This window comes from Columba livia, chromosome 3 (assembly GCF_036013475.1).
Source record: "Columba livia isolate bColLiv1 breed racing homer chromosome 3, bColLiv1.pat.W.v2, whole genome shotgun sequence".
NCBI classification, from domain to species: Eukaryota; Metazoa; Chordata; class Aves; order Columbiformes; family Columbidae; genus Columba; species Columba livia.
In genome coordinates this window covers 94,352,462-94,380,405 of record NC_088604.1, presented here as the reverse complement: position 1 = coordinate 94,380,405, position 27,944 = coordinate 94,352,462, and the positions used below count along the sequence as shown (strand labels likewise).

At 37.5% G+C, this 27,944-nt stretch overlaps 1 protein-coding gene across 1 annotated transcript in view; it reads left to right on the top strand.

The window, feature by feature from the left end:
• Positions 1–17,738: 17,738 nt before the first annotated feature.
• Positions 17,739–27,944, top strand: part of LOC110365678 (uncharacterized) — a 191,933-nt gene continuing 181,727 nt past the window's right edge. Inside the window, exon 1 of the mRNA XM_065058307.1 lies at positions 17,739–17,956. The gene's annotated coding sequence lies outside the window, so the exon portion shown is untranslated. The remainder of the gene's footprint in view (positions 17,957–27,944) is intronic.

The window sequence follows — 27,944 nt, the reverse complement described above, 5'->3', positions numbered from 1 at the left end:
ATGGATGGCCCCAATAGTGGTGTTCAGTGTCCCGAACAGGCAGCCACGCAAGGTAGACACTTTGCTCTAACATAGATATCTGATTACTGTTTCTTGGGTGATGCCATCACAAATCATGATGGACCATTAATTGTGTAATTTCATTTATCAGATTTACCACTTCTGTCTTTGTTGCTAATACCTGTAATTATGTTTGGATTTAATGAAAAGGCCACAGCAAAATGTCTGAGGAGCCGCATAACCTGTTTTTCCACATTCCTGGCCTTTTGTTTGTTCTAGGATTTGTAACACAGTCATTGATAATGATAGGTGATAGATGAGATAAGTGGTTTTACTGTAATGCCAGGAAATTACTTTACTTGCACTCGTGGCCAGAAGTGTATTTTGTTCAACTGGTTTATAGATATTTACTAAGGAAAAACAAACAAACAAAAAAAACCCAAACCAAATGAAAACCATCAAACAATGCTCCCCCCCAAATGCAAACCTTCAAAAAAACAATCAAAAAAAAAAAACCCAAAAACCAAACCAAACAAAACAACAACAACAAAGGACGCAAACAAACACATAAAAAACCCCACAATCAAGGAAGGGAATTCTGCAGCTCTATTCCCAGCAAAAATCCACTTTTCTTTGTTTAGGTCCAGCTTCGGCAAGTTGCTGGCTCATATGTGAGCCAGGATCAGGATAACAACAGGCAGAAGCCAAAAACTGAGGCAAATAGGCAGCTAGTTCAATTTGGCAGTATCTTTTTATCTATGCTAAGGTTTCCTCATAAATATTATAGCATTTGTACAATTTTGGAAGTACTTTAAGTATTAATACTTTTATTAACATGCATCTGGTAATTTTTTTTTTTTTTTAGTGGAGTTTGCATGATTTCTAAAATACATTACAGAATTAAAGCACACATTTTGTATCTACGGTAAAGATCATGGTTGTGATAAGCAGTGAAAGAGGAGGACAGAGCACAGTCCTTTCAGTCAGAGGGTGTTTTACATTCATTTATCTGCAATGATATTCCTCCAAATGACAATCTAGTGTAATTTTGGGACATAATTTGAAACATGTCCTTGTGAGCCCTGACCAAATTCCCATTGGTATTTCCATTCTGAATGTTGCCAAAATTTTGCGTGAACCTGAAATACCCAGGCTTCAGTATGATCAAAAAGGACACAAAAATGTTCATGGTGAACACACCTTTTGTGTGCTATTGAGGAAAAGCAAAGTGCTATGGCTTTGGAAAAATAGATTTCTAGGAACTGACTGGAACAGGTTACAAATGAGATGGAAGACTAATATCTAACAGGACAAAGGACTTGCGAAGTGTAATTCCACAGCTAGTGTTTCCCATTTGGAAGAAGCACCTAAATGTGTCAACAAGATTCGTGGAAACATCTGCTGGGCACATTTTGATGCCATTGTTTCATGCCACTCATTTTTTACCAGGCAGAACCATTTCTGAAACACATCTGAGGATACAATGCTGTGAGCAGCTGAGAAATCTGCCAGTTTCCTGACAGTGATAAGAGGTAGACTTGTTCTTTCTCTTTCTGCCACTTTCCACCCTTCCCTGATCTTTACTGATTAAGTTTTCAGCAATGTTAAGAAGCTGAATTGATTGTAGGAAGGATCGAACCAGCTTTAGATATTTATCTGTATGGACCTTGTAGTGAAATGGATGGGATGAAGATTGAGTGGAACATCTTTCTTTCAGCAAAAAATATGTTGCTAGAGTCACTAACTAAGAGTTGGTGATAATTGAAATATTCTGGGTCTCTTACACTGATATAAAGATGCAATGTTGAAGTCAGCATAGGCTGATAGGGAAACAGTATTGGAACTGTGTCCGAATTCCACCTGTGCCCTTGTGCCAGGGACCTACACATCCAATTATTGAAACTGTTCACGACCACTAACTAGCTTACACTATGCAAATGATGTGTTTATATGTAAACTACACAAAAGGGCATTTTCTGAGTCTGCAGGAGATACACCCAGAAATCTAGCTGGTGTCATCAAAGTGCTGAACACTCAAGCATCTGTATGAGGTAATTGAGGGACAGATTGAAACTGAATTGCTCCCAGAAAATAAGCAGAACTGGAAATGCCTAGGATACTGAAATATCCAACAGATACTTTATCTTTGGTATAATATGAAATATGCTTGAGAGACATATTCTAATGTGGTGATATTGTCAGTCTAGTCACGGGTCAGTTGTCCTTCTTCTCCTGCTCATTTTCACGGAGGACTTTCTGAAATGCAACAGGGTAGAATAACAAGCATACCACAGTTTCAAGAAGAAACATTTTTAGAATAGTTATTCTGCACATAAATGTTATGATTACACATCCAAAGAAACATTTTCAGACTTTTTTTTCTAAGAGAGTTGGAAGGATCTTAGGAAATGAGCAATTCTCAGAATAGGCAGGAATTTACTTAGGAACTTATTAATTGCTGGATGCTAGAGAAGGACTGGCATGTTCATTATTCCTTGGGCATTGGCACTGCTCAGTAGATGTCCATGTGATTAATGGAATGGGCCTAGTCCAGACAATAAAGAGTGTTAACAAGAGTTTTGCAGAGTTCTGGAAAGTTCCTTGTTATTAGAGTTACACATAGGTGCGGAAAGTTGAAGAATTTTTGTAGCTGTTTACATTTCTTGGGAGATGTCCATAAAAATGCTGGAGGTGGAAGAGGATGTCTGATACATTCATTTAAAGAGCAGACCTGCAGATCAGATGCAAGATAATTAACAAAGGAAGAAAACCTATATTTGACTCTGACAAGTTATACTTGGGCAATAAATGACAGAGTGTGATTCAGAGTGTGAATAAATCATGTGCACTCAAAACTAGCTTGGCCTTTGTGAAATGGCTTTATCAAACTAATGAATGCATGTGCCTTAGTAATAGACTCTAGTCCTTGTGTGTAAGCTGAAAAGCTGTATAAAAAACCCCCAAGTTAATGAAGAAGGCAGTTTGATGTATTTATAGCAAAGAAAGTCAGGACTCTGAGGAAGAGACAGAGAATTCTGATATCACTATAAATTAGAATGCCTTATAATACATCTTTTAGTATGATCCTCCAAAAAAATAAGCACATTACTTGTTTATGGTTACTTCAGACAAGTAATAGATTTATTTTAGCTGTTTACCTTTGTTAAAATATTTTTCTGCCTGAAAAATCTGTTATAATACATAAATTACTGTGAGAGTGATAAATATATATACATGCAGTCTGTCATATCTGAACTAAGTCAATTGACAGATGTCTTCAAAACTTAGTGCTAAATTTCTGCCATCTAGGGTCATATTATTGACTTTTATGCTCGACTCCTCAGTATATGACTCAGACTATTAGTTTAATACATTTAAATGAATGCTAAATGCTTTGTAAAGAGAACCTGGAAAAAGGTGAGAGCGTTATACCACTTGTTAACAAACCTTCAATGTCTCTGAAAAGACTGATGTCAGAAGAAGCCAGTTTGGGGAATATACTTCAATATAGCTTATGCTTTTTGCAGTACTGAAAGTCACAGGAGTTGAATTTTAGACACAGTTCCTTCTGCTAATGATTTCATGGTTTTATGCATTGGTTTCTTGACCATCTCTTTTTATTTAATTTTCTTTTATTTTTATTTAGGCATAGGTAGAGGCTGGAGAGAATATACATATTATTTTATTGGTTAGTAGCTGGTGTTATTTTAATCTATGAAATCTATGCTTAAAGATGCCAAAACAAACTTTTAGACCACTCTTTAAAAAAAGAAGATTGCACAATGCTTTGTCATATGTTTCTACCCATGCAAAGCTTCATAGATACATGTGAAATGATATTATTCTTCCATTTTTCTGAAAGAGTTTAGCAAAATTTGCCTATTAGGTACACTTAGTTTTTCTTGAAAGAAGGTAACTTACATTTAGGTAAATTGGAAAAGAGGATGCATTCCATTTAAAGAATGTATGCCAGGGGCATCTTTGCTTCTTTAAAGATTGGAGTTGGGTTTTACGATATAGCTATGTCCTCAGAGAGCTAAAATTTACAGCCCTCATAAATGTAATTTATAAGACTAAATGAGAAGCATGTTAAGGGATCTGCAGCTGATCCAGTCCACAACATACAGATTATTCAGATTTGTCTAACTTGGCCTTGTCAAGTCAAGCAAAACAAAATCCATCAGTGAACAGGAGGAGTGGGAGTACTTAAAATGAAAAAGAGTCTGTTTCCTGCTAGGAGAATGGGGCTGGGCAGCCTGCACTCATTGTGCATTTCAGAGAAAACACTGCACAAGTAGGTGTTCGGGGTTTTTTGTGTGTGTGTGTGTGTTTGTTTGTTTTGGGTTTTTTAAGTGTTGAAAACCTACTGACATTCTCTCAGAAATCCCCTTCTTGCTTTTATCTGTACTGTCTTGAAAAGTGTCATGATGCTCATGCTCAGGAATAGTTTTCTCAAAGAGAATCCTATTCAGAAAATTGCTGGTTTCCGGAGAATCACATTTCCATCTTGCAAGCCACTAATAATAACCTACAAAAGTATTCGCTCTCAATTTTAAACAAACTCTTGTGCTTGCTGCTGCCACTGTAATTAGCAGTCAGTCGACCCAACTGGTATTTTCTCTTCAACTGGGAACCATCTATGAGTGTCAGGCACATGTGCCTTGGCTGAGGAGAAGAAAACTGAGTCCCAGACCAGGAGAGGACCCAATCAATGAGGCTGCAGATTCCTCCCCACCTTTACTTTCCATTTGGCTGCACATGCATCACTAAATAACGCAATATCAAGGCTTGGGTTGAGCTGGGGGTGAAGGTGGTGGAAACTTAGTTCTGCTACCTAGTATGCCAACATTGAGCTGTGTACTTTGCTGAGCAAGGCCTGTTTGTGAACAGCCTTCCTTGGAGCTTGTAGAGAATACACGGACTTTGTATCTAATAAGAGCTAGTGAAAGTTGTCTTCTCACTTAAAAGAATGGAGAACTAACAGCCCTAGATGTCTGCTTCACATGTGTTAAGGAAGTTTCTTTTCCCTAGATTTCCCATAACAAAGAGTCAGGTATGGAATCCAGAAATTCTTCCAAAATAAGTAATTTATTTGCATGGTACAGCATAGAGCAGCTTGAGCTGGTTGTCTCCTGAAGAGGCACCTCAAATAAAGATAAGCTTAAGCAATCACAGAATCACAGAATGTTAGGGATTGGAAGGGACCCCAAAAGATCGTCTAGTCCAATCCCCCTGATGGAGCAGGAACATCCAGATGAGGTTACACAGGAAAGTGTCCAGGCGGGTTTGGAATGTTTCCAGAGGAGGAGACTCCACAACCTCCCTGGGCAGCCTGTTCCAGTGTCTGTCATCCTCACTGAGAAGAAGTTTCTTGTGTTCCAGTTTACACCCATTACTCCTTGTCTTACTATTGGCTGTCAATTATATCCCCACAATCCAACGCCCCACCTGCCCATGTGTTATTCCAGGCCAATTGCAAAATTAGAGTCTGGGGTCTCCCCATTCTTCATTGAATCTCATTTTTGTCAGGCGACCCATCGAAGTCCTGACCTTCAGTTGTTCTTTTGCATCTGCAGCTGTAGAAAAATAAGTTATTGGCAATAACCAAAACATTCTTCTGTTTTGTCTTCTGTTAGATGCTGTTCTGTTCCTTCACTTAGTCTCCAAGGATGCGGCTCCCTTTATCTTCTAGCTTGAAGACTCTGAGGCCTATTTTTCTTAATGAGACAGAAAGTTCAAAAGTTCATAGCTTGTAGAAGTTATGTTAAGCAAACTTACTTATGCTAATTGAATTCTATATAAGCAGTTTCTCAACAAGTTCTATAAGAATAATTCAATAAGCCAAGGAAGCTTATTCCCTAACACATCTATTTTAGCTGACAGCTGTAACATGTGATGTGTGTCAAGGTACCTAGTGCCATGAACTAGTTAGAGACATGTGAGCCTGTTTGTGAAAAGTTCATTGAGCAAGAAACTGGGTTTTTGCTTTATTAGCCTTGTTTTCATGCTTGTCTGATTGATATACGATGAGGTGTTTTCAGTTGAGGAGTTTTGAGCTCTTTTAAAAAACAAAACCTTGTTTGTTCTAAGTAAAAGCAGAAGTCAAATCTCCCAGCTAGCGGACAGAAGAAATGTACTACAATTTATGTCTTGGGTCACCAAGATTAAAAAAAGCAAATTCCCAATGTGTTTTCTTCCTGGCAGAGCAATGAGAAGTAGAAAAGACTACAACATGTTTGTGAGCAGATGCTTGGCTCCCTTTGCCGGTGGCTCATTAGAATGCTGTGAAACCAGACTCTATACAGGTGGACAGTTAAAAGCCAATAATTTTAATTAGTGCTTTTTTAGGTCTATGTACCCAAGGATCTCAAGGAGCTTGATCTTGGGCCAGAAACTAGTCTAATGTTTTAAGTCATTGTGGCCCTGCTAAGATGCTTGTCTTGCTAGTGACTAATTTATGAATCATTCTCTCCTCAATTAGTCATAGTATTGCAAGTTTCCACAGTATGAAGCTACAAATAAGAAGAGGAGGAACTAGGGCAGAGAAAAAGCTAGGGAATAAAACTAAAATGGGAAAGATTTATTACAATGCCATAGGGGCTGAAATGAAAAAAGAAACAAACTAACCAGACTTGTTTATAGTCTAATGTGAGGTTCAGCAAGGTAAACTGCAAGGAAATGTTGGGATTACATGGACTCACTGTGTATTTCTAAGTTATTAGATATTCAGGAAAAAAAAAAAAAAAAATTAAAAATCCCACCCAAAACACTGGTTATCATGAACATCTCACCAGTGAATCTTTGCTCGCTGTACCATGGATCAAACAGGAAACTCTGTTGTAGAATAGCCCTAGCCATGTTTTGTGAGCTGGGGTGATCCTTTCCCTAGGTTAGTTTGGTTGGATTTGAGATATCTGTAAGAATTAGAAAAAGTCCAGTAGTAACTGATACTAATTTCTGGATTGACAGACCTAAAAGAAGGTCTGAATGGAGGGTAATGAGTGGAGAGCATCATGAGAGAGCTTATACAAAACATAATTTTAAAATGGTGAACAGTAAAATCATAGCTCATTGTAACATGATGAGGGGACGTGAAGGTTTAGAAGTTTTACATTTGAAACTGGTCAAAAAATATTTCATGAAGCCTTTATGTGCTCAAAAGCTTAGACGTCAAGTAAGTAACAAAAATATAAGCCATTTAATCCAACTGTTGCCTTCTTACACCTTCCTTCTTAGGCTATGCATCCCAGAGACGGTATATTTTTATCCATTGTGGGAGAACTCTGTGTCATTGTAACACATTTAGTACTTTGGTTAGACATGCTCTGGGGTACCATTTAAAAAACCAAAACCTTTCAACCAAAAGAGGTACTTTCTGTCTGTATAAACTGAAGGAATTCATAGAGGAAGCCCAGGCAGAAACAGCTGTACAATTCACTTGTGTCCATCCACCTTCATCCTAACAACACCTGTAATGACAATTTCTGACAGTGAGAGAGGAAACCTCAGACCTAGAGAACCAAGTAATCTCAGGCAGCCTTTTGTAGCTCTAGGGATACTTCTTCCACTGAAGTCACAGTAAAGACTAGGTGGGTGACTTATAAAACCCAAACCCCACCGTCACGGCCTCTTTGCAGCAGATTTTGTATTTAAGATACAGATCTGTACTTTACCATTGTCTAAGTGAAGGTATGCTTGAAAAATTGGAAAAGGTTTTGTCTGAAGAGTCTATTGTCACCTTTCTTTTTGCTTTTATGTCAGAAGAAGGCTTATTTCAACCCTACCAGTTTATGAGCATGCACTAGAAACAACAGAAGAAGCTGGAAGCATTTTGGATGAAAGGCTTTGTTGATTATACATGTAGAAGTGCCAATGGCTATTCAAATGGCTGGCAACCAGCACTAAACCTAAAAAAATTCAGATTGTTCAGTTCAGATAAGCATCCAAAAATTAGTCTGCTTAACCAAAACTTGTCCAAACCTCTTTGGTCTGGAAATCAGGCTGGAAATGTTACATGATCAGACTTTCTTATGAGTTTTCCAGTGCTCATTTCCTTCTGCCAGCAAAGAGATATCATGAGAACAACTTCTTATAATGTGATGTGTCTGCAATTAGGCTTCTGCTCTTGGCTGAAAAAAAAACCCCAATAGTTAACCAAGCCCATTTTGAACTTGTTCAGGGAATGGATTTGATGCAAAGTCCATTCATAATAATTACATAGGAGAGCTAAACCATATACTCTTATGCAATGAAATATGCGTAGTATTAATTCCTTTGTAGGATTTTAAAGCCACTTCCTTTCTTCTTGTGGCACTAAATCAAATAGTTTCATTTTAAAACTGAAGTTGAACTGAAATTGAATTCATTTGTATGTAAGTGAACTTCAGAGTAAGTCTACGAGTAGAAAAATTGCTAATGCAACAGAATTGTTTTGACTCTTCCTTTTTCAATGCCTTTTAGCGTATAATAGTATTTTGGTCTATATTCCACATGATCCACATGAAAAGGCTACGAGAGCTGGCAGATGTTGGGAAACTATATCTCAAAAACATATAAAGTGCAATGTAGTTAATAAAGATATGTTAAACATACAGGAGCTGGGTAAGTCCCAAAGAAGCCACAAAAGCTTACAGAATAAGAACAATTAAAAATAAAGCTGAGAATACTGCATCACTGGTATAGAAGAAATAGCATCCCAGATCCTGAAGTCAGTGACGCTGATTACTGTTTTTCTGACAAGAGTTAAGATGAACAACTAGGGCATTACATCTTAGTGAGTCTGTACCTGTGACTCCATTTTGTTGGACTCAACCATTTCATACAATAGGAGTGTAATGGTAAAAATTGTGAACTGAATTGTTGCCATCAGATATCCATGAGAGTGGTTATAATAACTCACACAGTTGCCAGCAGTTTCATGTGAGCACTTGGAAGTTCAGTAGCATCTGCAAGTCAAATTTTGTTTCTTCTACTGACTATAAATCAAAGGTGTTACAAAGCACTAAGGCTAACATTAATCTGTAAAGGTATGAAAACTTAGCTTCAAAAATAGAAAACTGGTCATTACTGAGGAAAGAACTAGCAGAGATAGTGTTAAATCAGAGAGATAACTTTATCTGTGGTGAAAACAAAGAAGCAAAGGGACAGAATGCTGGAAAGGGGGCTTTACCCTTTACTCAACAGCAGACTTTCCCATGCAAACTTGCATAACTTGTCTTGTTTGACTTTCAAAGTGAATGAAAAGGGCTTCTACTGTTGTTCATTTGATGTTCTTTCTGTAAAAAAAAGGGTCTTCAGAAGTGCCTAAGAACAGATTTTCCAAAAGTTTTGAGGTGAATTAGGTGCCATTTGCAGGATAAACATTGGCATTAAAAAAACTTCAAACAGCTTCACATTCAGCTCCTCCATATTTTTTTTTTGTGTTTTTCAGAATTTTACCTATATAGAAAAGTAGTTGTTTTCATTTGATCAACTCCAGATCTGCATTTTCTTTGTTGCTTCATTTTAATTATTTGTATTCCTAAGAATACACATCAGTTTTGTTTGTACTCAGCATAGGTCTCACCAGCTGTTTTATTTCCCATAGATTTATGTGAAAGGGAAACATCAGACTTATGTTCTAGTTTATATTTTTTTGTTGTCACTAGTCTGAGTAATATCTGATAGACACATGCTTTGGAATTTGTCAGGAAAGGGATTCATCTTTTAATTCAACTGGTTTCTGATGAAATTGCCCACAGAAGTAACCACAATGTCAGAGGTTAGAGAAATAAATCAGGAGAGAGTCAGACATTAAAAAATGTAGTTATTTCTCCAACTTCTCTCTCATCATGTAGTTTCTTTCTGGTTCTATCTTACTCAATTCTTTGAGGTTTTTCTCCAAGTTGTTACTTACAGTACCCTGAGCTGCTTCTGCCATAAAAGCAGAAAATTATCCTGAAAAGGACCATAGTTCATTAAAAGATGTAATGATCCTAAGTAGTCTAAACACTCAGGATGTTATACTCCACTGAGTGAGGAGTATCCCTGACTAGTTATTTGCTGAACTCTGAATAAAATCCTTGGGTTTGTACCAATGAAATGTCAAACTATGACTTTATTCTTCACTCCTTCTCCACTGGCTCCTGACTGGATGCCATATACACAGAGAGGAGGGAGGACAAGGATTATCCGGTGTGCTTTCTCTGAAAATAAAACTGTTCTAAACTGGTTGTAATAAACACTCTCTGTTTTGTTCTTACCCTTAGCTTTATTTTTTCTGTTCTTGGTGAGATGCATACAGGCTTAAATCTTAGGTAGCAATGAAAGGAAGATATTTTTCAGGCACAACTGTTGTGAATGTAGGCTGATTTCTGAGACTCCTCAAAAAACCAAGAAGCTGGGCTGCACCAAGGATAGGCCTGAGACTAAAGCAGTATCCTATTAGTGAACCAGGCACTGGTAAGACAGGGACAATTTGGACCTCTAAGGGTTATGTTAGTCTAAGGATCTTTCTAGATCCAGTGAAGGACAAAAAATCCAAGGAAAAATATCCAAGGGCAAAGAATGGTTTAAGATATATTAACCTGCCTATAGAGATACTGTGTAGAATTCAAGGTTATTAGGGCAAATTCCACAGAGAGTGAAGGTCACATACATGTTCTCTACTGCCTTCCCTGACTGATGGGCAAATGAAATTCTGACTGGCCATCCCTGTAGGTAAGAATATTCGGTATCTGCTTTTGAATCTGCTCTTATGTCCTTTTATATTGTGTTGAAATAAGAGCTCATTTTAACCCTAGTTTCCCCAAAATAGTAATTCTTGATAAAAAGTTACACATTCTCTTGTGTCAGTTCCTTTAATAACAAAGGAAGGGCTGACCCTAGATATTTGGATTAAGTTAGTAAAAACTATAAAAAGATATATTAACCATCTCTGAGTCTTGATAGAGCACTTTTGCCAGGCAATTGTTTCTTAAATTAAATCTGAATAAGGGAAAAGAGGTTGGAAACATAAGTACAGAATATGATCAGGTTAAAATGCAATGGATCAGACTAAAAGTCATTGGCAGGCACAGAAAGAAATATGTACCAACTTTTCTGGCTATTTACTACAGGTATAATCCCACCGTCATGTGAATAGGGAGAGAAAATGGAAATAGTCTGTTGGTCTCTGATAAGAACATCTTCTGAAAGGTGAAGTGAGGGAAAGAAGAGGCAAGGATCTGCTAATGACAATTTCATCATTGTCCCTCCCAGTTCTGATGATTTCATGATTAATGTCAGTAGCATGACTCTCATTCTTAAATAGATTGTTATAAAACATGCATCACCTGTCTTTCCATACGCATCCCTCCCCTACAAAACCAAAACAAACAAAGAAAAAACACAAACAAACAACAAAACCCCACCAAAACCAACAAAAAAACCCCTCCAAAAACCTTAATATGCAGCATAATTGCATACTACTTTTCTGCATGAGAAAGGCATAGCTCAGTATACAGCCAGTTCCACCAAACTTGGGGAGATTTAGAAATTAATAAGAACCAGAGTGACATAGTACAATCATACTGAAATATTGTATCTTGACCACTAAATACAATTAAAACTATAAATTACCTTTATTAGCTGTACAGAGATCAGTTTGGTCAACCATGTTCACTTGAGTAATTGTGATGGACTTGAGTCATTTACGTGCATTGAGATAATAGAAGGAAATAACAGTGGCAAAACCAGAATCCTTAAAAAACACCAAGAGGTGGCAATTCAACTATATACAGTTACCAATCTGAAAACCATGCTCCTTTCTCCCTTGCTGTATTGCTGTGTTCTTCACATAGGAAAATCTGCCAGGCTTGCCATGACTGTCACTCTCTGCATATACAACAGCTATGTAGCGGATAATTTCATGGTGGTCCTCCAGATACCATCAGAACACTAAGATTACTTCCACTTCAGCATGTTTACCATGAGATCTAGCTTTTTATTTTCATTATGATACTCAAATAAGGGGAGAGAAAATATATGATATAGTTGCCTGTAGTGTAAGTGTATTGGATTCTAATACCTAGGAATCCCTTCCAGACCCCCAAAACCCCTACTCCTTGTTGTCAAAGAAAAGCTAATTTCTTATTAATATTATTATGCATCCACTCTGGTGTGTCCAAGGGGGAATATTTTTTACATAATTCCATTCTTTATTGTGAGTCAGCAGAAAGTCCAACGTCCATTTGACACAGAGAGAAGAATGTTGCCTGTATGTGTGCATAGTGATTCAGACAAAACCAGCAGTTTTAGCAAACTTCTTCCTCCCACTCACTTAGAAATAAAGAAAACTGGAATTAGAAGAGAGGAGGCTGAATGGTGTTCCTTTTTGGGAACAGTAGTTTTCTAATTAATCATGCTAGCTAACAAGAGAAGATAGAGAATTTCACCATGAAAAACACAGGAGCATTGAAGAAAAAAAATGTTCTTTGCCTCAAATGCTATTTGATTAATTAATATTTTTCTGTTAAGATTTAAATTATAGCATAGTTAAAAAACTTTCTTGTCAGATTCTGTGATGTGGGAAAAAAGAACAACTTAGAAGCTGTTCTGTAGCATACAGGAATAATGAAACTTTAGGGCAGGATATTGGAGACAGGCATGTGACTAAACCTGGAGTTCTTGAATCCACTTCCAGTATTATTAGTTATGAACTATAAATAAAACCTTCTGACATATTTTGCAGACAAGCAATTTTGAGGTTAAGTGCTTAGCTATTACAATATGAACATTCAGTAGTTCCTGAAATTCTGGTTTAATTTAGAACTCAAGGTTTCTCATGCAAGTATGAGTGACACTGGATAGAATTTGTAGGACATGATAGGACATAGGCAGGAAGAAATGTCCAGTATTTGCACTGAGATACATCTAGAGGGACTCTACAGGGAGGGTATACAGAGACCTGACGGATCAATTAATTTCATTTCCATGAAATCTGCTGCAGTATAGACAATCGAGCAACATTACCTGGAGAGATCTATAATGCTTATTTCGGTTCCAGATTGAATCCAGGTCACTAGTGCTAAATGCCATTACAGGATCATGACTGAAGCATTGTTAGAGGTCTTGTATGAAATGAGACCAGTCAGTATCTAATGCAGCATTGCTGTTGTGTAAATGCTGGAGAAGACAGCCCAGGGCCAAAGAGGTGTGGAGAAAGCCCAGATGTGCTCCAGCCTCAGATGACTGGGGCTGGCATTGGTGGGATGGGACATGTTCCCAGTGGCTGTTAGTATCTGAACGACTTCCAACACTGTTTTTGTCACCTGTAAGCATTGAAATCATTCTGCTTGTTAAAACAAACAAACAAACAAAACAACAAACACCAGTTCAAATAAAATTCATTGCTCTTGGTGTCTGGAACTAAAAGTGAGGGTGAACTTTCAGCACATGCTCTGTTTTTATTCCCACTGGGAACAGTTTCAGTAGATGAAAAAGACAAAGAGTCTAGATAGGCAAAGCATAAGTCATATCGATGGCCCTGTTCCACTGAATGTGTTTGATGGGCAATACTTCAAGGATAATAGCAGTAGCTCAATTTTCTTGGCATCTTTATTTCTTGTAGGAAGGGCCATACCAACAATTTGGTAACGCACAATTTTACAGGCATGGAAGGGAGGCAGAGAGTATAAAACGTAAGTCTGAAAAATGCAATTATCTTTTCTCAAAGACAAAAATCCAAAAGCTTGTGATTTGGTGCTGGTTTTTCTTTTATGTTGTTAATTTTCCATCAGTGCCAAGTGGCAAACAGGATTTAAATGAACTGATGAAAGTTGTTTGCACAGGTGCAAATTCTCTGCTGTCCATTAACTTTTCAAAATCTAAAAAATGCAGGAGCTCAGTGCAAACAGAAGTACAACAACAAAAAAATATCTGTCTGGAGTATTCTACAACAGTTACAAATAAAAAAGGAATTTCTGCAGTCACTGAATTTTTTTTCATATGCATAAATTCAAATTGAAAACTGGGCAGGAATTTACTTCATTTATATCACTTCAGCCTCTACTTCTGTTTCTTTTTCCATTCTTTCCTTTCATGCCATCTGATTTAGTATTCACTGAGCTAGAGAATTATGAGGCATAATAGAATGAGGCTATCACATCAGTATGGACTTCTGAGTACCGCATAAATATCAATGATCATCATTAGGACTTTGTTTTTAACTTTAATGTCCGAACACCATGAAGGAAGGTGTGGCAACAATTTCCCTTTTTTCTATGGTGTGTAGTATTACTGACTTCATTTTGCCTTTTGACCAAAGAATGAGGATCATATTGTGATATTTTACAAATGCATGATGTAAAACATTGACAAAAAGTAGCCTTTTTTGAAGGTGTAATTTTTTTTACATTTTATCTGGTTTATGTTTATTAATGACAATAGCCCCCATATGAGTTAGTTCCTACCAAGTGGAATTTTAATGTTTTGGTTATGTTCCTTGACATTAGAATCAGACAGAGATAAAAATAGTGATTATTTTTCTCTGAGATTTTTGACGATTTGACATTTGTGTTTCTTCCAATTTAAGAAATAGAAAGAAAACACTTGGACTATTCTATTAATGGGGACAGAGAGAGCTTTTGCACTGTTTTGAGGAAGGACAGCTGGTGATATCCAGACTCTGCAAATCCAGGTTCCCAGCAGCCTGCTTTCTGGGCTGCCAACAAGCTGGATGAGTTAGCCCGCAAGAAGCCAAGTTTTAAAACCTGCCTGGCAGTAAGGCTTATACTGGATCCTGCCTAGGTCCTGTCAGATCATCTTTGAAATTAAACCATGTCTATGAAAAGTTCTAAATTGGCTAAATCATCAAATTCCAATGAAACACTATTTGGCAGGAATTTCTCCAACCTGCTCTAATTAAAAGGAAACTAAATCACCCCAGCCACTGTTGTGCATGTTCAAGTTCCCAGCTACAGTTGTTTCCAGTGTTCCAGGTTGAAATATGTAGATATGTATGTAGGTTCACAACATATTCCTGAATCCAGGAAATAACTCTTCCCAGCCAGAGGAAAAAAAAAGGCACCAATGTCCATGGCCAGACTGTTTATAATTCTATCACCTCATGATTTTTCTCTGAGGAAAGGACTTTTTTTTGTAAAATAAGTATTTCTCTCTACACAGTTTATTTCCAAGAGATATTCTGTCCTGACGTAGAGTTTTAAAAAGGTCATGCAAACTATACTGTTCAAGCTGTCTAAAAAGATTGTTATTAAATATGCCTTTAACTTAATATTCCCTGGAAGATTAACTGATTTATAAATGACATTCTGACAGATTATTTTAGCTAGGAAAGGTTATGTTATGTGCTGACTTTTAAAGTCTGCTTGTTAACTCTCAAAGCAAATTGAAATGAGTTATTTATTTTGCTGATATTTAGTATGCTATGTCATTTCTGAAATATAGAAAATCTTCATCTGGGGAATATAAAAGATACTGTAGAACCAGCAGTACTTAGAGCTCCGCACACAACCGCTCCCTTTGGACTAGGATATCAAAGGAAACTTCCAAAATACAAGATAGATTTTAAAAAGAGGTGCATGCCGAGTCTTAAGAAAATCTGCTTGTACATGCCAAAAGACTGATGGGTGTCAGGCAGTCAGTAAATCACCTTCACTAGATACCTAATTGTAAATGGAGTTTTTCTGAGGAGCTCGTTCACTGAACAGTGACACTATGATAACAAGATCCCAAACAGAAATGTTACCTCAATTAACTGACTATATTTCCTAGACAGGAACTGATCTATTTCTTTATGTATTTACTTTCTTGGCTTTTGCATATTATCTCTGGCCAGGTGAAGGATCCCCATGCAAGGTGTGGTCTAAATGCAGTGTGTCTTTCTGCACAGAGAACAGGGCCTGTGTTAATACCTATGGCTTCAGCTACTCCACATCTGTTCAAGCTGCGAGTCCTTTTACTTGTGTAGAGTCTTGCAAAGTTGCCTTGTGTGAGAGTCTAATCTTTGCAGGTATGACAACACAAATTTTCTGGCATAACCCTGGAGATCCTGCTCCTGCTCCAGATGTAGAATAAGCAGGAAGAGGAAGCTCAGAAAAAAGAGGATGGTCATTGATGTGACATTAGTTTCCACAAGTGGCAGCTTACAGTCTCTCACGCTCCAGGAAGAAAAGCCCCTTGAGTGGGCTCAGGGACTTTGTTTTCTGCTACAGAACTCTGCACAAGAACTCACATGTGAGGGTTTTACAGGCTTTTGTTATGCATACTTCAGTGGTGTATTATTTAGAGGAAAACTGAACTTGTTATTTCTTATTTGTTTATTTTATTTTGGCTTCACTCTGCTTGACTCCTGCACATGTGGCACCGTTCTTTTGAGAGCCCCTTGCCTCGCAAAATGTCCTGGAGATTTTCCTGTGCCTGACGTAATGACAGCAGCTGACTGACAGCAACTACTAGTTCCAGATTATGCATCTGTCTGCTTAGCAGTGTCTGAGGAGTGCACAGCTGGTGTGCATGGGAAGGACTGGCCCGTGTCCTAATTATTCTGTGAGAGAAAGAACTAGCCATTGGGATTCACCCAAGACTCACTTTATCCATGATGAGCTGTAATACTAACCATTTTTGAGTGAGTCATTACCAAAACCAGCTGGGAAATAGACATTTCAGAGGTGAAGCTGGACAGGCTGGATAGTCTGTGGTATTCTGGGGAGTAATTTGTGTTACTATATGGAACTGCGTGGATGTATTTTGACAGTATTGGTGGTTATCATAAGCTAGCTAAAAGTTTTCATTCATTCCTGAACATGATGGAACATCCTTTCCGTACATGTCTGAAGAAAACCATCACTAGAGCACTGGCTGGTGTCACAGCTCTTTGTATCTTCAGTGCTTCTTCCTGACTGTGTCTAAGCCTTGTTCTGGTGTTTATGGCTAACATGGGAGCTGTGAAAACATCTGACATGTCTCACAGCCTAAGTACTTACAGTGGGAAAGCACAGTCCTGTGATCAGCTGGCCCAGCCAAAAACAATGATGGGAGATAGATAACACTGCTGACGCCCAACTGGGTCTTTGCTAATAGACCCTTTGAGACCTAAAATATCTCAGATCAAGATTCTGTCATGATAACAACCTGCCTGAGTGAAGTAAGATACTTCTGAAAAGTCTCCACATAGTACACGGCTGTTGTTTAGCTACAAGTTTAAGACTGATGATGAACAATTGCTTGCCAAAGTGATACAAATGCTCACTGAATAAATGTGACTATTTAGCATGCTGGTTTTACTGGTGAGTAATATTTTTGAAGGCTCAGGAAATATGTGACCCAAATAAAAAGAAGTTGTAATGCTGTGGAAGAGGTGATAGAGATGAGCTATTTCCAATACAATCTGGTTTTGTGCAAATCTCAGATCCAGAGGAACCCATCTGGATTTTGTTCATACATAGCAACAGTCATGTGAGCTGGCTGTGTTACATGCAGCACTTTGTATTACATAAATATTACTTCACTATTTGCTGTATACTGGGGACAGTGAAGTCCTGCCTGCCAGGTAAACTCCGTTTGGGTTAGTATCATTATGACCTGTAATGGCTTCATTCAATGTCAGATTTGTGTGCCTTCATGAGCATTTGCTACCCTGAGTTGGAGGCACATAGGAATTCTTTCACAGAAAAGAACACTAGCACACAGGTTTCATTTATTTAAGTAACTAATACGTGACAATGTTGAGTAAACAAGTCAGTGAGCCAACATGAAAAGGAGGTTACAAGCTGGTCCTTAACCTGTGTCATGTTGGTAAAGAGCCCTGTCTCAGCCTGGAGATGAACTTTTCAGATTAGGAAGAAATGAATTGTTAACAATCATCCAAGGTGCACTGGTTATCTCTCTCCTGTATTTCAGGATTAGTTTGGCCAGGCTCAGAAACTTTTTTTTTTTTTCTGAGAAAAAGCTAGGAGCTCTCGGTAAGAATTCTGAGGTAAGTACCGCCTGCAGTTTTGTTAAGCCCACTGCTTCAATGAGACATGAGAAGGAAAACATTTTGGTATGTTGGTTTATTTTGGCTTTTCCTTGCTTGGATCTTTTACAGGGCTCTGCAGAAAAGTATGTAAGATAGGCAGTGCACCAGATTTGAAGCCTTTACCATCCTTCAGTCCCCAGACAGTTCAGTTAGAAAAGGTATAAATGTATTTTCCACTGAATGCCTGACAAATGACAGGGGAGGAAAGGATGACAAGAAGTGGGGCTTTTGTATAAGCAGAAAATTTATCTGTAGCTGGACTCTCACATGAAATCCTTTAGAACAAGACATGAACTGTGGTACTTCTGATGATGTGAGACCATAGCAGAGCTGGGAAATGGGCACTTTCCAGGCATTTTTGCTGCTTTTTCTTCCCCTGGAAAGGTGGGTCCGTGGAACTTTGTAAGCCCTGTTGGTGAAGTTTCATTTTTCACTGAGGCTCTTCTAAAAGGGACTTTCAATTTTCTTACTTGGTTTTACAGATTTTAACAATATTTTGTGTGTGCTTATGATATTAAAATAGCTGCTGTGTATGGGGATAGACTCAAGGGAGAATCTCACTACAGTATATGCTGCCAGTGTAGATATGAGATAACATTTTAATTTCCTGTTGTGAAACTGCCCTTACACTCTTGCCGTGTGGCTTGGACCCACTCTTGGACATGACCTATTAATTCTGGTTCAAATACACGTGAAAAATAACAGATGTCTTAAACATTGAAAGAGATTCTCATCATTCTGTGAATGGCTCACTTTATGTAAATGTCTATAAGCAGCTTTATTTTGTTTATTTTGTGGAATAAAGCTCAGTCTTACTCTGGCATCCATTTGGGCTTTGAGGAGGCATCCACAGCAGTCTACTGAAGGAACAGACAAAAAATGAGAAGGCAGTTTTTGTAGTCATTCCAACATTACAGGAAGAGAACACTTAAAAGTAGCCACATGTGGTACTCATACACAGAAACTGAGACTCTGTGTACTTGGCAGTGTAGAAATGAGTAGAAAGAGAAATCAAGCTGAAAAGATCACAACTAAGACCATAATTATGAAATGCAAGCTCTATGGGCAAACTTTGTTAGAAAAGCTGTAATGCAACCAGTCGCATATTGTCAGACAAACCCACACATAAACGAGTCTTTTATTGTCCCTAAATCACATGTAAAGCTGAGAAGAAATGGTTTTGAATAACTGGCCCAGGATCACACCAAATGAATTTGAGTGTTAATTTAGTTTTTTCTGAAAGCCAATAGAGGGCCTTAGAAACAAGGCTGTCCCTCTAGTCAAACAGATTTTAATACAAATATTGTAATAGCCAAAATAGTCAGCTCTTAAAAGACTTACGGATATACTATTTCAAGTTTCAATAAATCTCAATTGATCTTAAAGATTTGCAACTAATCTACCAAAAATCCTCAGCTGCCAAAAAAGCTTTCTTCACAGAAATGTCAGTATGGCTTTTCCAAGTTCCAGACTCAGACTGAATTTTTTGGAACCTTGGACAAGTACTTCATCTTTGAACTTTCATACTTCTCCTTACTAGTGCCAGCAATAGTGAATGTTAGTTTGTACTGCATAGTAGAGTACAGTAATTTCTGCATTACTGTCAACTATCTAAAATAATGAAAAGTCCTTATTTCCTATTATCTGTCATACAAATGGACAAACACAACCGTAATGCATAACTAAAAATGTTCTTGGATATACAACTCTGGAATTATTTTTTCCATAGACATTAAAATCCCAGTACAGCACTTAGGATGTCTCCTGTATGGCCAAGCTCAGAGTCATCATTTCTCCAGAATCACTGATGACAGGCAGAATAAAGTATTGCAGTCAACCTCAAAAACATAACTTTCCAGATCTCTTGCTGCTGGTTTTATGTTGTTAGTGATCCAGTTCTAAATTTCAGTTTTATCTTTCATTTCTCCTTGTGTTTAAACTGGACTAAACCTGCAGCTTCTTGCCTGACTGTCTCCAGAGAGGTAAAATGGTCCACAGTAAAATTCATTTTTTCGCAGATGAAATTGTGGACTCTGAACTGACTGCAGCTGCTCAGGAGTGAGACTTTGATTCTGTTATAGGCACCAAAACATCATCTCAGTGTTCAGTAGCAGTTCAGCAAGCAAATAAAATGTTAGACTCCTTTAGGAATATAAAAAATAACAAAATGGAAAACATCATTATGCATAGTTAATTCAGAAACAGAGTGGTATGTGCGGTTCTAGTCTCCCTATCTGAAAATTATTTTATTAGAACTCAAGAAAGCACAGAGAAGAAGGAATGAACAGAAGTATGGAACAGCTTGTGTAGGAAGAGTGATTGAGAAGGTTTTGGCTTCTCTGGCCTCAGGAAGGACACTGAAGAGGTCTACAAAATCATGAACAGCATGAGGAGATTTGGTAGTGATTAAAACTGCCCACGGTTTTCTCCAATGTGGAAACTGAGGGTGACAAATGAAGCTGGTAGGAGCCTAGTTCAAATCAAAAGTAGGTCATTCACTTGAAGGAGAGAGCTCTTCATAAATGAGCAGTTGTCCTATGGAACACCATAGGACACTGTGGACATAAGAAGTGTGCACAGGTTCAAGACAAGACCAGACAAGTATCGAAACAGAGGGTCCCCAGAGTAATTGAATAGGTTAAATCATAACAAGCTCAGAAAATCTGCTGTGTAGAAAGCAGCTGCAGGGTGAAAGAGTCTGGGGAGAGGAAATAGCCTCTATACTTCACTGTGCTTTCTCATGTGTCCACCAAATATTTGGTTAGTTAGATACTTGGTCTGAATCAGTGTAGCCACTTGAATTTTTATGTTACAACAAGGCTCTGTTTGTGTGGCCTGGAAACAAGTACTGAGCTTCTGACATCTGTAAGATTATTTTTTTTCTATACAATCAAGGAAATATGCTTTATTTCTTGGGCTATACAGGAATGGGATCTGCAGTGTGTGTGAAGGTGATCAGAGCTATACATCCCTCTCATTACAAGCTTTCCAGAGTCTGGAGTCAGTTATGAATGTGTGCTTTCATGTCTGTATCTTCACAAATGTACAGTAAAATACCAAATTAAGCTGGTGCTCTAAAATAGAGAGCTGTGAGGAGTGAAATCTGCAGTGCATTTCATAGTGTCAGAATCATAACTATGTGAAGTCCTGATGTTTTCATTTCACTTGCTTTGCATATATTCTGAAGGGCTCTATGACTGTCCTTTTGTGTATGAAAACACGAAAAGTCAGTTATTATTAGAAAACGTGTTTTCATCTAGCTGCAAACTGAATATTCTTCATGGCAATGAAATCAGCATCTAAAATTATTGTTTGGAGAGAGAGAGAAATGGGTTCCATATGAGGGTAATTATGTGGTCACCTTCTCTTGAATACAGAAATCACTACCCTGATGAAAGAATCAGAAATAACTTGTTTATCTAGCATTTATTTGGGTATCACAACACTAAAACAGGTCAGAAGGAATCTGACCCAGATATTTTCTGTCTTGATTATTGGTTACAAATGTGGACACTAACTTTCAGCTAAAACAAGCTTACCATAAATCCTATTAACTTGTTTTGAGGAGTCACTTCTTATGGCAAAAAGATTGGTCTGTCTCCGCGCTCAACTCACTCCTTGCTTTTCTTGGTGAAGTAGCCAGTAAAGGTGCCAGTTGTGGCAGAGGTTTTAGTGGCATGGATTCCTGTCCATGAGATCACCAGCTCACTGACCAACCATGACTTGGTAATGACCACTTGGTAAGTGCCCTACACTGGATTTGAACTGGTGACCTTAATGTGGAAGATTCTGAATGCCACTTCTAATCTCTGGAGGATTTAATTTCTGGTTTTTATTCTAAAATAAGCTCTGCTCAACCTCAAATTTCTTCCTCAGGCAGTGTTGTGAGAATAAGCTTATCTCATTTACCTTGAACTACTTTGTGTCTTTCACAGTCCTGTTATTCTTTTTCATGATTTCATTCAGAAATAATCTTAATATATATTCAATTCCTATAATATTAGAAAACTTTATTTTTCAACGAGTGTTTATGGGACAAACAAAGAAGAATTTTAACAGCTATATACAGTACTCTTGAGAAAACACCACACACTGTAGCATGGGAACAGAGCAAAGTTCCTTCCTCCAGCAGAAGCCTAAGTCAACAAGGCTTGTGGCTGAGGAACTACCACAGGACTGGCCCAAATATTTTGATGTTTCTGGTTACAGAAGTACAAAAAATGGAGAAAGAGTAAAAAATCATTCCACATTTCAGAATATTTAGCTGGAGCTTGTTTATGTAACTTTTTTAAAATAACTATTCTGTAAGATTAAGTTGTGTAGCCCTAATTGAGCCCAAATGTGTACAGGGTATACTGACTTGAAGCCCACAAAGGTCCAGTTATCTGGAAACACATTTTAAAAGGTGGTGTTGGATTTGACTGTTTTTTCAAGTAGTATTTAAGTCTTGATTGCAATTGTAAACCCTTCACTTAAGTCCTCTAGTTTCATCATCAAAGTAAATGAAGGTGAAAAGTGAATTGTTACTGTATCCAGTGTTAACGAACTTTCTTAAACCGACATTATTGATCATGACATGAGCTTTTATAGTTATTTACCCCTTATTTTTCATGAAAAATATTGAAGCTTTTATCTTAGAAAAACTTGGATTTTGTAAACCCTTTCTTTTGGGAAAAAGAGAGAATATGGATGTGACTTAGTTGCGAAGTTTAAATTGATATTAGCAAACTAGTAGTAATTAGATCCCACGAATATCAGTTGATATGCATTCTTGAGAGTTTTTCTCTTCTATGCATTGCTGATTCCTGGCTTGGGGAAAAATTTTACAATTAAATCCTCTTTCACTGGTGCATGACTTACATGTTCAGGCACAGAATTTAAAGAGATAAGTGAATAACCCTTTCCTGAAACATAGAACCTGATCAGACTGAGTGCAATAAATCAGTGCTTTTTCTTCAACTAATGGTACAGAATAACCAAATAAAAAAATTAAGTAAAACAAAACAAAACAGCAGTGACTTTATTTTTCTCAGATGTCTGCTAATTTCTTAAATACATTAAAGAGCTAGACATACAACCCTTCTCCTGTATAAATTATAACATGAATACTGTGACTTCCCAGGGATCCCAATACTGCTGTATTTTGCTACTGAAATTTCTCCATCTCTTTGATCAAAATGGCCAGTCTCCAACATCTGGTCAAATACTTAACATATTATGTATAACATAGCCAGGAAAATTAATTTTTAATTACAGATGCATGAAGCCCTTGTGGTTAAGAAGGCAAAAGAAACGAAAGTTTCATCTGAAGTCAAGCTGTCTGACTGATGAAGTCAACAGGAAATGAACAAGCATACATATGATATTGTGTATTTGTTTATTTTTATGTACTATACAAAACAGATCAGTTTTGGAAGACTGTTGCCCCTGACTTGCAAGAGTGACCAAATCTGGCAATGGCATGGACATACACTGAGTTTTGTTTTCCAATCTAAACTCTAGGCTTTTTTCCTATAAACCAAAATGTCTGTCTTACAAGGTCTGTGTTATACTTTCAAAATTTTTTTTTATTATACATCTGCTATATAGCTTTAGTCTAAGTGTGTTATACTCCTCATAGGAAGGCAGATTGAAATTCTTATTTTGAGACACTTTAAACTAAAGACGAGTGTCCTTCTTTTACTTTCCGCTCACCCCACACCCCATAATTCCCTGGTAAAATGTTAAATTTTTAATATAAAATTTAATTTTTCTTAATTTAATTACCTGAACAGATAAGGGCCCTTCTCTTCAAAAATATAGTATCTGCTTTTCTCTGCAAAAGAGAACCTTCATGACAAATTCAAAAACTCTGAATCTTTTATGATAAATTTAAAAAAAACATCTTTGATCTTTTTTTTTCCAAGTCTCATTAAAATGCTTACTATTTTATGACCTGTTTCAATGTAGTAATTTCTGTTTAATTTAGCTTGGAGCCAATTACTTTCTGAAACAACAGATAAACTCCATGTGTAGACTCACTGGACACAAGAAACATCATTTTCATTCATGAGATTGTAGGGTTTGCTTCTTGTGGCTGTTGAAATTTTGAGAAAGTACTTCATTTTTGCTTACAGTTTACTCAGCATTTTCCTCCCATTTTTTCATTATAAAGTAAGTTTTGATAACTCTGAAATGTAGGAGGTAGCCTTGAAACACTATGTTCTGAGGGGTAAAATGTTTGCAGTGTCTTATTTCTAGATGTAAATATGATTCCTTCTGTGCTAAAATCGCTAAATTTTATTTCAGCCATAGGACAGCCAATTGGTCATCTTTTCTTTTCCCATCAGGTTGAGCAAACTGCTGACCTGCTTGGTGATCTTGGAAAGAATTTTTCCTTCTCTACTTCTCTTTTTCATCAGGAAGGTGTAAAAAGATTTCAGATATTCTGTTGAAAATAGTATGTGTAAAGTAGATGTGATGCTGCTCTAAGCAGCTGTACAGGGTTTCTGCTTTCCCTGATATTTTTCAGAGAAGACAAAGCTGCTTCTGTGAGGCAGAAACATAAGCACAGCTGATTCATTTTCATTTCAGTTCTACAGAGACAGAAGTTGTTAATGGGATGATCATATGTATAAAATTATTCCAAGACCAGCTCTAAATTTGTGGAGTGCTTTTGGATTCTTTTGAATGAAAATAATTACGACTTATAAATGAAAACCAGTGATACATAGGTTGCCGTGTGTACTGGTAGGCCAGGGAGATGTCATCTGAAAGCAGCTAATAGCAGAGGGTTGTACCTGGGAAACTTTCTGCTACAGGTTTTACTCATTTCCAGCTTTTCCCAGGCCTGAGCCTTTCTATTGGTGCAGTGTGTGGGCAAATCACTTGGTCTTTGATCCAAAGTTCTTCATAGCTGATGAAAAAATTTCTTCTGACTTGACTGAGGCTGGATGGAAGGTGTATGGCTGTGTTTGAGATGGCAGTGTAACCAATATATAAATTATGAGGATTTCTGTAATGAAAAAAAGAATCTACTTAAAATAACACAAATCTAAAATTGATTCTGCTAGTGTTTAGGTATGATATTTCATATAATATATGCACACTTGTTTACATTATAATGTCCTCAGTTACATTTAGAGTTGAGCAAATTAAAAAATAATTATCTCCTATTGTTTTAAAGAAAAATATTCTCAACTAATTCATCATGCTTCACTGAAGACAGGTGGATAAGGGAAAACATTTATAGAGCTAATTTTATATTCTATAATAAGAATATTATGCTGAGATCAAATGCCTTCTTACCATTTCCATTATCAACCACTCAAAACCTAATTTCTTTTTTATTTTTATCTGCTACATTCATTTCTCTGAACTGGAAAACAGATTCAGATAAAGCCCCAGTTCTCAAAATGTGGAAGAAAAGCTTAAGTCAGAGTTTAGGTCTCATTTGCATTACAAGTTTATGAGTAAGTCAGAAAATGGACTGTGTAATGGCTCATTCTGTGGGGAATCTAGTCTCCATGACCTGCTGTCAGTGTCATGGAAATTATATTATAAAACTTGAACAATTTGATTTCTACTGCACACATTTGAAAAATTTATCAAGTAATGGTGCTGTAACAAGGCTGTTCTTGAAATGGGCTATGTAGTTCCTGTCTGTTCTAGTGCCATACTTTGTACTGCATTTTGGATGTGATCTTTCACTTTAGCTGGTGATGAAAATGACTCTTTTGGTGACATTATTACAGAATTTGCTGCAACTTTCTTATCAGGTTCAGGTTCTCCACTAGGACATTGCTGCTGGAGAGGGGGAAGGAAGGGACCCCTTTGTGTTCAGCTGGATAGCAGAAGAAATTTTCCAGAGACCTCTTTACAACCCCAAACAAACAATGGTAGAAATTCCCCTTGTTACTTGATCTCTGTGAGTAGTGACATTACTTTGAACACTATAAGGCTAAATAAAGTGTGTTTTCTTCTGTGACCTGGTGGCTTTTTCCCATTATATACTCACAAGATATGATAGTAATTAGTATCTGCTGACAGTTGTGTACAACATAATTTTATATAACACTTTTCTAAACAGAGTTTCATAGAGCATAAAACAAATTAATCATACAAATTTGTTTTATATCACGTAATTTCCAGGTTATATCTGTTTATATATATATGCCTATTTTGCTAGAGAGCATTATATAAAAGCTTTTAATATCCACACAGACTTTTATAATATCTAATTACATTCTCAAAAAATGGGAGGAAGTGGACTTAGTGAAAAGAAAACATCTGAAGTAGTAGAGGCTTATTCTTCAGGCACTAGTGATCTCCAAGTATTTTTGGCAAGACGTTTGTACTCTTTTAAGGTCCAGTGCTAATGCACAAAAGCTCAGAAGCTTAGGCATGTGACTTCTCCTCTAACAGTGGTTTATCTTAACGATCTGTGGTGTTATTGATCCAGGGACCCTCTGACTATGGGCTGCTGGGAAACACACTCACCTGAGATCAATTTTTCACTTGTTTGATTTTCCTTGATAGTTTTCCCTAAACCTTCAGTAGTACTGGAGACCTAATTTCAAACCAGTTTAGCTTCAATGATTGGAGCTTGTGGAGTTTTGTTTGTTTTTTAAACAAAGACTATGGAATTACTTATTTTGTGCAAAACCCATATGGCTGTAGGGAAGAGTAAGCCGTGTCTGGGATTTTGCAGCCTTGATCCATCCTTTTTATGTACAAGGCAAAAGAATAGCATCAAGCAGAGACATGTGTGCCTCAAAAGGCTCCGTGATTTGAAAACTGATGCTTCCTGCAGGGAGCTTTGTCATGTCCCTGCCCGCCCACCAGTTTCCTTCTTCTGCTCACACATGGAGTCATTACCACATCCAACAGTGTTTGTTCAGTGGTCAGGTAGTGGTTGCAGACAGTTTCATGTGGGGCCTCATTGTGCAAAGGAACTTACTGTCTGATTTTCACTGCTGAGTCCTTCTTTTCCTCCTCCCACCAGTGTTACCAAGAGCAGCTCAGTCTAAGTTGGGACTTTGTTTGGGCCTCACGATCACACCTACAAGACCTGCTTTCCTTCAGTTATAAATGGCAGAGAAAAGGGCTGGAAGTGGTCCTCACGTAATCACTCACTAGGAGACTCAGAAGACGAAGGGGCAAACGTGGCTCCTGTGTAATGACTTGCAGGACAAGCCTACACACAGGCCCATTTGAAGATGGCATAACTTAGAGCAGCCCTGTTGTTGTTGCAAGCTGTGACCATGGCTGAGATCCAAGCAGAGAGTCAGCAAAAGCAGATGAAAGCAGCCAGCACTGTTTCCTCTGTGCCTCTTGCACCAATGAACTCTATTATCTTTATGAAATTGTTTCTCACCTACAGCTTCCTAATGCAGTAAAAACTCAGTCCTTTTAGCTCTTGCATGTTATTTAGTGTACTGTTCCCAGGCCAATTCAAAATCACCACAGCCCAAAAAATTGTTCTCAACAGCACTTTTATGCTCCTGATTTGAAATACTTTGAAAACCATTACATTGTTCCAGGCTTACCGGGACATTTCCATAAAAATAAGCTGCAAACCAAAGAATCTGAGATTCATATATTACAGGATATGGTCTCCTCACACCCTCCGCCTACTCATTTGGAAGTGTCTCATGGTTTTCCTGCATCATTTGACACATCTGCAGTCATTTAATTGTTCTAGCCTTTCAGACTGTGTTGTGAAACAATTGCTTACAGGACTCATTAAAAGAAAATATAACAAAAAATTCCCATGTGTTGTACCTCCTCCACAGTAATATATGACTTGGAAACTCGCTGGAAACTTGCAGGGTATCCAATTTTTTTTATTTTTTATTTTTTTTAAACAGGACATTTTGGCCTGTGTTAGAGTAGGCAGCCAGTATGCAGCATGAGTATTTGGACAATAATTCTGTACGTCTAAACAAGTCACAAGTGGAATGGGAGT